At 43.3% G+C, this 10,317-nt stretch overlaps 1 non-coding gene and 1 pseudogene across 1 annotated transcript; both read left to right on the forward strand.

Moving 5' to 3' along the window:
* Positions 1-7,080: 7,080 nt before the first annotated feature.
* On the forward strand, positions 7,081-8,492 carry LOC148018406 (25S ribosomal RNA; annotated as a pseudogene).
* An 832-nt stretch (positions 8,493-9,324) lies between these two features.
* LOC148018407 (5S ribosomal RNA) lies at positions 9,325-9,443 on the forward strand. Its single transcript, XR_015687807.1, has one exon. It is a non-coding gene; the product is annotated as a 5S ribosomal RNA (ribosomal RNA).
* Positions 9,444-10,317: the final 874 nt, after the last annotated feature.

The following is a 10,317-nucleotide window of genomic DNA, read 5'->3' on the forward strand; positions in this document are numbered from 1 at the left end:
AAGAGAATACAATCAAAAAGTACAAGACATTTGTTTTCTTGGGGATGTGGTTTGGGGATTAAAAAGTGCATATGCATTATCATGCTTACAAGAAACCACATCCTTGTTTTCCACTGGTTGTCCAAAAAAGTGTATGCAAACACCACTTGGACAAATGGAATAACATTTGGTCTTGCTATCCAATAAAATTAGACAATAAAATTAAGCAATATCTATTCATTACTTACTAGACAAGTAAATGCTACATAAAGTAATGCCCTATTTCATAACATCTATTGACTTCTAGGGTTGCAAGTACTTAGGCAGCTATCTACTTATCTTGTAGCTAGGCGACTTCTAGACCAAAAAATATCTTGGCTTGTGTTTCTATGATGAACCTGCTATGGATCCATCTTGGGCAGGGGTGAAATTCCCCATGGAACCTGCCTCATGGGGTATTACCCACCACTTAGCATGCCCACAAGCTTGGGAATCTTAACACGGTGGCATAGCATGAGGAAACAACAAGTGAGAGGAGACTAAAAAATGAGGGGCCTTCTTGAGGGCCCGAAGTTGTATTGCATTAGGAGAAATATGGACTCTTTTTTTTGCCCCTTAAGGGGTTTTTCTCGCACCTCTCTCTCTAAAAAGAGATTCCAAAATAATATTAGAATAAGATATCTTCTACAATCAAGCAAATCCCATATTTGTATTTTCAATAGATTTCACCTATTATTTTATTCTCAAATTGTAGGATAAGGTCACTTTTTCTCAAAATCCTCATGACTAAAAAAATACAATTCTATTTTCTGTAAAAACGGAGCCAATCATTAATATATGACTCTTTAATGCCCTCATGACTTTTCAACATGAAAATATATTAGAATCATTCTCATTCTTGCTTCTTAAAAGGGTGAAAGTTAAAAAATGATATAAAATGATATACACATCATATTTTAAGATTATTTTTTACCTAGAGATTCCTTTTTGACTCGAGATTTTCCTTGCAAATTTTTATTGTTTTTGGACAAATATATGCCTATTACTGGGCATTTCTTCATTCCCTCTCAAAGCTCTAGTTTTGTTCGAAATTTTGTGTACTCTTCTCCTTCCCTCCAGAATATGGTTTCTTGCATACGAATTCTTCTGAAATAATACTCAATACTATCTACAACATTCTCTACCTTGCTACAAGCAATCTCAAGAGTGGTTTTGATAGCATTTGTTGAAATCAAATAATTTCTATCTACAACACTCTCTACCCTGCTACAAGCAATCTTCCTCTTTAGTATTGTGCTATAAGATATCTTCCTCTTCAACACTCTATACTACAAGCAATCAAGTGATAATGGAGGTATCGTTATTTTTTAATATCTATGATGTTATTACTCTTCATAGTTGTTGTTTAATCCTTAAGTGTCAATTCATAGAGAGAGAGAGAGAGGGGGGGAAGCGGGAGAAGGGAGGGGGGAAGAGAGAGGACCGTGTGAGATGAACTAAGAAAATAAGTGATAGAGTGACAGAGAGTAAATTAGGGTAGAAGATAAGATAATATTTTTGTTCTCCACTAGCCAAGCTTCTGTATAAATGTGTTTAAATTTCTTTGATCAATTCTTCTTGAGGGGGAGATAGAGAGAGAATATTTTGGATAGAAGAGAAGATAAGATTGGATGTTGATTAGAGGTAGATTAAAAGCTAAGATTACAATAAGATTAGGGGTTGATTAGGGTCTATCATGACTGAAATCAAGAGAAAGAGACAAGATCCAACTAGGTAAAAAAGAACACAGATATAGTGAATCAAAGGGGTGTAATTGTGTGATTGAGCCAATCCAGAATTAGTTGCATGCTATTGGATTGATGCTGACCTGCAGCTCCCAAATATTTAGATGTTCTTGCGATTGATTAGAAAATTGGCATCGACTCCTTAGCTTACTATTAATCAAAGGGGTGTAATTGTGTTATGTTAAACTTGGCATATATTTTTCTTTACAGGATACAGGTACATGATGTACCAAGAGAAAGAGAGATATTCACTTTCAATTGGATGATGAATATGCACCAATGTTCAAAAGAACTGTAGAAAGGGATGATGCAAGAAGATACAGGATACAACAAGAAAGAAATGCATGAAAAAAAACGTGGACCTTTCGATTGATGGGTGCATCCATCCAACCGATCCAGTCACTCAAAGGCCACCACAATTTGAAGGGCTTATATCATTTGTAAAGTTCATTTGTGAAAGCAATGAAGGATCGTATGGATACACATGCAGACTTGTCACACAAGGATTAGCAGGGGGTTCATCAAGCCTTGACAAATATGTAGAAAAGATTACAAGGGAATATGTAGTCTTTGATGGAAAATGATAGATTATTGGCTGAGAAGGATAGGGAGAATCAGAGCCTACAACAAGCAATGTCTGTCATTGAAGATGCTATGCAAGCTACACACATGCAAAATATTAAGTTACAGTCTAAAGTTATGGATTTGGAGAAGGAGAATCAAAACATAAAGCAAAAGCTTGAAAAACTTTTGAGATTGGGCCCATTTTAAAAACCAAAGAAGCATGTTAGTGCATTTGATTAGTTAAACCAATTCACCAATTAACCAAAGGAAGTGGATGATGTCTATATGCTCAATCTGCTATGCATTGGAAAATCGTAAATTCACGGACATTGTAGATGGTGTTGCAAGTGAACATCTTAGGGATGTGAGCAACTTCTTTACTGCTACAGATGCTCAGGGATTATGTGACAAGGTGGGAATGAGTTCTAATTCATATAGTGTGCTCTATCAAGAATTGGATATAAGATTTAAGAAAATATTCAAAACTAAGTGAGTAATGCCTCTACCAAAACCATTTCACATGAAGAAGGCTCGAAAACAACTAAATGAGAAAGTTTTAGAACTAATTGGTGAGCCAACGCATCTGAAAAATACACACATATTGAAGTATGGTTCCAAAGAAGTTGCATTTGTATTGAATGCATCCAACAACTTTGTATTGGATATTTATAGGGTTCAAATTTCTATGGTCAAGTTCTACAATATGTCTATGGAAGAATGTAGAGGCAAGCTTAAGTTTGTCCTCAAACTTTATGAGAGTGAGATTATTAAGGGATAGAAACTTGAACGTGTGAGTATAACACTTATGAATCAAGCATTGGATCCCAACATCGATGAAAACCATCCTTTATAATTCAGTGTATAGTCAAAGAATGAAATATGGTGGCTTGCAGCATTTGAAGTACCAACGGAGGACCATGAAGTACTTTTTAAAAAAAATTAACTCACTAATATAACCAATGTTATTCAATAGAAAAATAATGGAGCAATTTTACACATCAAGGGGTTTGGGGACTATCAAGTTGAATGGCATCTTGTAGGTGATTTAAAAACATTGAAGTGTATGTTTGGTTTATCAAATGTAGCGAATGCAAAATTTCCATGAATATAGTACATGCAAACTAGGAAGAAAGGGAAAGATGGAAAGAAAGAATGCCTTGCCAAGGCAAGACAACAAGGTGCTCCAACACGTGATCAAAAAGTCATAAGAAATGGAATGCCACTAGCGCCCTATTTTGGAAATACCACTAACAAGGGTTCACTTTTGCACATTGCATTGTTTGGTTAGAATAATCGAGAAGCTAGTATATGAATATATATGCTTTGCATACAAGATATAGCTCGTGTCAAAAGCTGATGCTACATGCAAGAAGATAAAACGAGTTGTCTCTGAAGTTGGATTGCATGGGGGCCAAGTAGAAATAAAAAAGGACGAGAAAAAATCGAGAAAGAGTGGAAATATCCCTTGTAAACCATGCTTTGGTGGACCCAAGGCTAGGAAGTTTATATCTCCACCTCGAGATGAGGAAGGCAATATACTTGTAAAAGAACCAGTGAAGTATGAAGCATGGAAAAAGTTGCACTTGCTATTCCAGATTGGAGCAATGGGGGACAAAAAAGGATTGCAAAGGCAGAAGTGTGGATACACCTAGATAGATTAGCAGCTCTCTTACAAAAGTTGAGGTCTAGGGATGGTGATGCCAATACATTTAAAGAGACTGTTGCTAAATTTCATAAGTCCATGGTGGAGGCATAGACTACAAACAATATATCACACTACACGGTCAGTATTGTCACCATTACAAAAAAATATCATCATTTCAAATTAGTTTGTGTTTCTAATCTCTTGTGTAGCATATACCTGAAGCACATGGTCCATACTTTGCAGATCAAGGAAGTTTGGCAGTATGGTCAACTCAAGGCATGGAACGATCTCATTGGCAAGCTCGCTGTGTTTTTTAAAAGGCAACTAATCATGGAGTTGGCATCAATGATTCCAATTGTATGAGGCAATTCTTACAATGGTGGTATAGGAGATTAGAGATATGATACGAGAAAAAAGAAAAGAAGTCCAAAACCTCTCAAGTAGAATTTATAAGTAGGGCAATATATGAAGTGAGAAAAAAAAGATATGAAAACAACACAGCTAGACAATACCACGTAGAATGGTTGGCAACCCAAGAGAGAGGTGGCAAGAAACAGAGACCTAGATAAAGATAATACTTTTGATGCATTTAGAGTCCACGAGAGAGCATAGGTACCCAGGATATGACACATCAATACTCCTATCTTTAACATGAGATGTCTTGCAAATTTTGTTTAAAATTTCCAAGGTTTGTCACTAAACACAATTTCAGTGAATTTGGAAATCTTTCAAGTCCCATTCTTCACTATTTAGAATATTGGGACTCCAAAAAGACACATTTAAGTTTCTCAAAGCTATTGTGTGACACATAATTGGAAACCTTATGAAAAATTGAATCTATTGAGCTGGTAAATTTGGAGCAACAGTGTGAGAGTTATAGGAAAGAGAAAGTTTTGACCATGAGTCCTAAACTTATGGAAAATTCCCAAATCATCGAAAGCAGACGAGCTCATGCTGTGGGACAGAATGGCGATGGTACCATTTGGTCTAGTAAATGGATTTTCTCATATGCAAAATCTTTATAAGAAATGGGTTAAGAAGAACAAGCCGTCTTTCAGCAGTGGCTCATGCCGCCCTCACCCATCTTTGCATAGAAAAGATGATGATGATGCACCGTGCCAACAAGCACCAGTCTCACAAACCCAACAGGCATCAAAGGGTCCCTGTTATGTGATGTTCCTGGACGCGTCATCAGAAGATGACTCTTCAAGCCAAGAGGTAAATAATCTTGAAACCAAACCCGAAATGGCTCTGATCCCATTTCAACATCTCAAGGAGCAACCTAAGTCTCCACCAAAAGAAGAAGTTGGTTCTAGTGGGACATCAGAAGAGGACACCACCCCCTTTAAGGAGTCAGATCTGTATCTAGAAGTAGTCCATGGGACCTTCATCCGTGAAGTAGAAGGTGAAAGGCAGTTAACTTTTGTAGATGCAGATGGCATTGAACGCCATTTGAAGGTGGGTAGCAGCCTACCAGAAGAGTTGTCAACTTTGTACAACTTGTTGAAAGAGAATTTGGATGTGTTTGCATGGTCCTACAAAGACCTAAAGGGGATTGATCCCACAATATGTCAGCATCATATTGACTTGGAGCCTGATGCCAAGCTAGTACGGCAACGACAAAGGCAAATGAATCCAAATTATTCGACCTTGGTGAAAGCAGAGCTGTTGAAGCTTCTAGAAGCCAAGTTCATCTATCTAGTGGCAAATAGTGAATGGGTCTCACCCATCGTGGTTGTACCCAAGAAGAATGGCAAGCTTCGTATATGTGTGGATTTCCACAAGTTGAATTCCAAGACGAAGAAGGATCACTTCCCTATCCCTTTCACAGACCAATTGTTGGACACAGTGGTGGCAGGACATGAGCTTTATTCCCTTCTGGATGGATTCAATGGATATAACCGAGTGCAGATAGTAGAAGAAGACCAATCCAAAACAACCTTCACCACAGAATGGGGGACCTACACTTACCGAGTGATGCCGTTTGGACTCTGCAATGCCCCTGCTGCTTTCCAGGGAGTCATGAGAGCACTCCAACTAACAACATACACGTATTGTAATGGGCTTCTCCGTGAGTATCCGATAACCAGGTGTGAAAAGGAATGGCTGCATTCCAAAATCATCTGCACGACTTTATTGAGGTATATTTGGATGACTTCTGTGTCTATAGTTTGATCCGTGAACACTAGGGACATTTGGAACAATGCTTTGACCGATGCCAGGAGTATGGGATTTCCCTCAACCTCGACAAATGCATCTTTGGGGTCTCTTCTGGAGTTCTGTTGGGCCACATTGTCTCTGCACAAGGGATATCAACAGACCCTGCAAAGATCGAACAGCACCCACCAACCTCAAACAGTTGACGGGATTCCTAGGCCATGTGGGATACTACAGAAGGTTCATAGCCCATTTTGCAACAAAGGCAACCTCCTTGCACAAGCTTCTGAGGAAAGATGCAGAGTCTATTTGGACAAAAGAATGTGACAAAGCCTTCAATACTCTGAAACAGTGTCTGATTTAGGCACCCATTCTGCAACCTCCTGATTGGATGAAGGAGTTTCATGTGCAGACTGATGCATCAGTTGAAGGGATAGGTGTTGTCCTATGTCAAAAGGGCCCCTCCAAATTAGATCAACCGATCTATTACGCAAGCCAAAAGGTCACTGATAGGGAACGGAACTATACAGTGACAGAGCTGGAGTGCCTGGCAATGGTGTTTGCCCTAGAGAAGTTTCGCCACTACCTACTGTCCACTCACTTTAAATTTTATGTGGATCATGAGGCCCTGTCCTTCCCGATGAACAAAGCAGACGTGAAAGGACGAATGATGAGATGGCTCCTTCTATTCTAGGAGTTCGACTTTGAGGTGATTACTAAGCCTGGTCGTTCCCATGTTCTGGCTGATCATCTGTTGCGTATCCCATAGATTGCAGATGAGGAGCAAGATGATCCAAACCTCCCTGATGCTTCCCTATTCCTGGTAGAAACTGTAACCCCTTGGTATGCAGATATTGCCAATCTACTGGCAACCCAACAGTACCCTCCTGGTATTTCTAGTCGGGAAAGGAAGAAGCTTATGTTAGAATCAGCCCCCTACACCCTGTTAGGTGGAGCACTGTACAAGAAAGGCAAAGATGAAGTGCTTAGAAGATGTGTTGCAGGAGATGAGATTGGGATTGTTCTGAAGGCTTGCCATGATGAGCCGTGTGGAGGCCACTTTGCAGGCCCTCCCTAGGCAGTGAAAAGCCGTCTCAGAACTGGTACAGACAAGGGGAATCCGACTGTTTAATTAAAACAAAGCATTGCGATGGTCCCTGTGGATGTTGACGCAATGTGATTTCTGCCCAGTGCTTTGAATGTCAAAGTGAAGAAATTCAACCAAGCGCGGGTAAATAGCGGGAGTAACTATGACTCTCTTAAGGTAGCCAAATGCCTCGTCATCTAATTAGTGACGCGCATGAATGGATTAATGAGATTCCCACTGTCCCTATCTACTATCTAGCAAAACCACAGCCAAGGGAACGGGCTTGGAAGAATCAGCGGGGAAAGAAGACCCTATTGAGCTTGTCTCGACTTTGTGAAATGACTTGAAAGGTGTAGAATAAGTGGGAGCCTTTGGCGCAAGTAAAATACCACTACTTTTAATGTTATTTTACTTACTCCGTGAGGTGGAGGCGGGGCTCGGCCCCTGCTTCTGGTCTTAAGGCGCGCTCGCGTGCCGATCCAGGCGGAAGACATTGTCAGGTGGGGAGTTTGGTGGGGCGGCACATCTGTTAAAAGATAACACATGTATCCTAAGATGAGCTCAATGAGAACAGAAATCTCATGTGGAACAAAAGGGTAAAAGATCATTTGATTTTGATTTTCAGTATGATACAAACTGTGAAAGCATGGCCTATCGATCCTTTAGTGTTTCGGAATTTGAAGCTAGAGGTGTCAGAAAAGTTATCATAGGGATAATTGGCTTGTGGCAGCCAAGCGTTCATAGCGATGTTGCTTTTTGATCCTTCAATGTCGACTCTTCCTATCATTGCGAAGCAGAATTTGCCAAGTGTTGAATTGTTCACCCATCAATAGGGAACATGAGTTGGGTTTAGACCGAGGTTAGTTTTACCCTACTGATGAGCAGTGCACAATAATAATTCAACTTAGTATGAGAGGAACCGTTGATTCACATAATTGGTCATTGCGCTTGGTTGAAAAGCCAGTGGCATGAAGCTACCATGTGTAGGATTGTGACTGAATGCCTCTAAGTCAGAATCCATGCTAGACGCAGCGCTCTCTACCTCCCGGGTTGTTACCCCGCTGATAATAGGGGCGCTCGTGCATCCCCAAGAGCATGTGTCGAGAGTCTCCATCCAGGTGCCAAAAGTGGTCGCCTAGAAGACTCTGAATGGAAATTCCGAACGATCGGGGAGATGAATCCTTTGCAGACAACTTAAATATGTGGCCGGGTATTGTAAGTGGCAGAGTAGCCTTGCTGCTATGATCCACTGAGATTCAGCCCGCCGCACCAATTTGTCCCCCTTCTGCTCGGTTTGATGGGGTTTTCTTGGCCTCGGCCCTTGTGTGCACCCCCAAGTCCTCGCATACACCGTGCACCCGATCTAGCCTAGCTCGTGCGGGCGGTTTGATCGCCTTCTCTTCGCATTCCCTGCCTTGGCTCACTTGCGTTACTGCGGTTTTTGTGCTTGTCTCACCTAGTTGGCATCCGTGGCATTTCAAGTTTGCCCGCCGTGGCATGTATTCTACGACTCGGATCTTCTGTGTGTCGCCTCCACGTGTGTGGGGTTCTCTTCTTCACGTGGACATGCGCCCTCCGTGACGTGGATTCTATGACTTGATCTTTTGTACCTCGTTGCCTTTATGTGCGCGAGGTTCTCTTCGCGTGGATGCTCGCCCACGGTGTCATAAAGGGTACCCGATGGCATTCCAAGTTCGTCCATGGCATGGATTCTATGACTCAATCTCATGTGCGCTAGGTTTAGTGCTCGCGTGGACACGGGTCCTCCGTGGTATGAATGGCATGCCCCCCTCTCCCCCACCGCCTTGTGGCATGCTATGGGCATGTGTCCTCCATGGCACGTATTCTACGGCTTGATCTTTTTACATCGTCGCATGTGTGTGCACAGGGTGCTCTTCACGTGGATGCTTGCCCTTCGTGTTAGAAATGGCATGTGACGGCGGCATTCAATCTTTTGTGTGTCGCCTCCATGTGCGCAGGGTTTAGGGTTCGCGTTGAGTCGCGTCCTCCATGGCATGAATGGCATGGCATGCCACCATGCCTCGCTCTTGAGCTCTCTCGTGCCACTTTGTGAGTATACAAGAGTCTTTGGAATTCCTTTGTGTTCATGGTGCGGTCATACCAGCGCTAATACACCGGATCCCATCAGAACTCCATAGTTAAGCGCGCTTGGGCCAGAACAGTACTGGGATGGGTGACCTCCCGAGAAGTCCTGGTGCTGCACCCTTTTGCATGCTTGTTTCGAGACCATGGCATGGAAATCCCCTTGGATCACGTCTCGACTCTCCAACTCTGACATCGTGGTAGGAAACCCCCTCGCCTTGCCATGACGTGGCGCCTCCTCTCCTCGTCACGATTGTCTTTGCGTACGTCGTGCATGGTCCCTCCCTCTGCCTTGCTTTCACGTGATACCCCCTCCTCATGATGAGAGGTTTTTTGGGAGAGGAGGGTGTGCCATGTTGTGGGGGGGTTCGGTGGAGCGGGGTTTTTCGAGGAGGGAGGGTGTGCCATGTTGTGCGGGCGGGTTATTGGAGCGGGGATTTCTGAGGGAGGGTGTGCCATGTCGCGGGGGGGTTGGGTGGTGCCATGTCGTGGGAGGGTTTTTTGAGGAGGTCCACCAAGGGGTGGGTGGTTCCATGTCGCGGGAGGGGGTTGTGTGCAGTGGGGTGTGTGTGTCGTGTCATTGCGGAGCGGGATTTCTGAGGAGGGAGGTGTGCCATGTCGTGGGAGGGTGAGGTGACGTGGGGTGGGTTGAGCGGGGTTTTTTGAGGAGTGGTGGGGTGGGGTGGTGTGGATGGAGCAAGGTTTTTCGAGGTGGGGTGCACGGGGGATGCGCCGTGTCGTGGGGGGGTGAGGTGGGGTGGGATGTGTCGTGTCGTGGGGGGGTGAGGTGGGGTGGGGTGGGGGGGTGTGTGCCTTGCCGGGGGGGTGAGGTGAGGTGTGGTGGGTCGAGCGGGGTTTTTCGAGGCATGGTGGGGTGGTGTGGATGGAGCGGGGTTTTTTGAGGTGGGGTGCGGGGGGGATGCGCCGTGTCTTGGGGGGGTGAGGTGGGGTGTTGGGGGGGGGGGGGGGGGTGAGGTGAAGTGTGGTGGGTCAAGCAG

This window comes from Lygodium microphyllum, chromosome 21 (genome assembly GCF_053477565.2).
Source record: "Lygodium microphyllum isolate KBCC chromosome 21, Lygodium_microphyllum_v1.1.10, whole genome shotgun sequence".
NCBI lineage: Eukaryota > Viridiplantae > Streptophyta > Polypodiopsida > Schizaeales > Lygodiaceae > Lygodium > Lygodium microphyllum.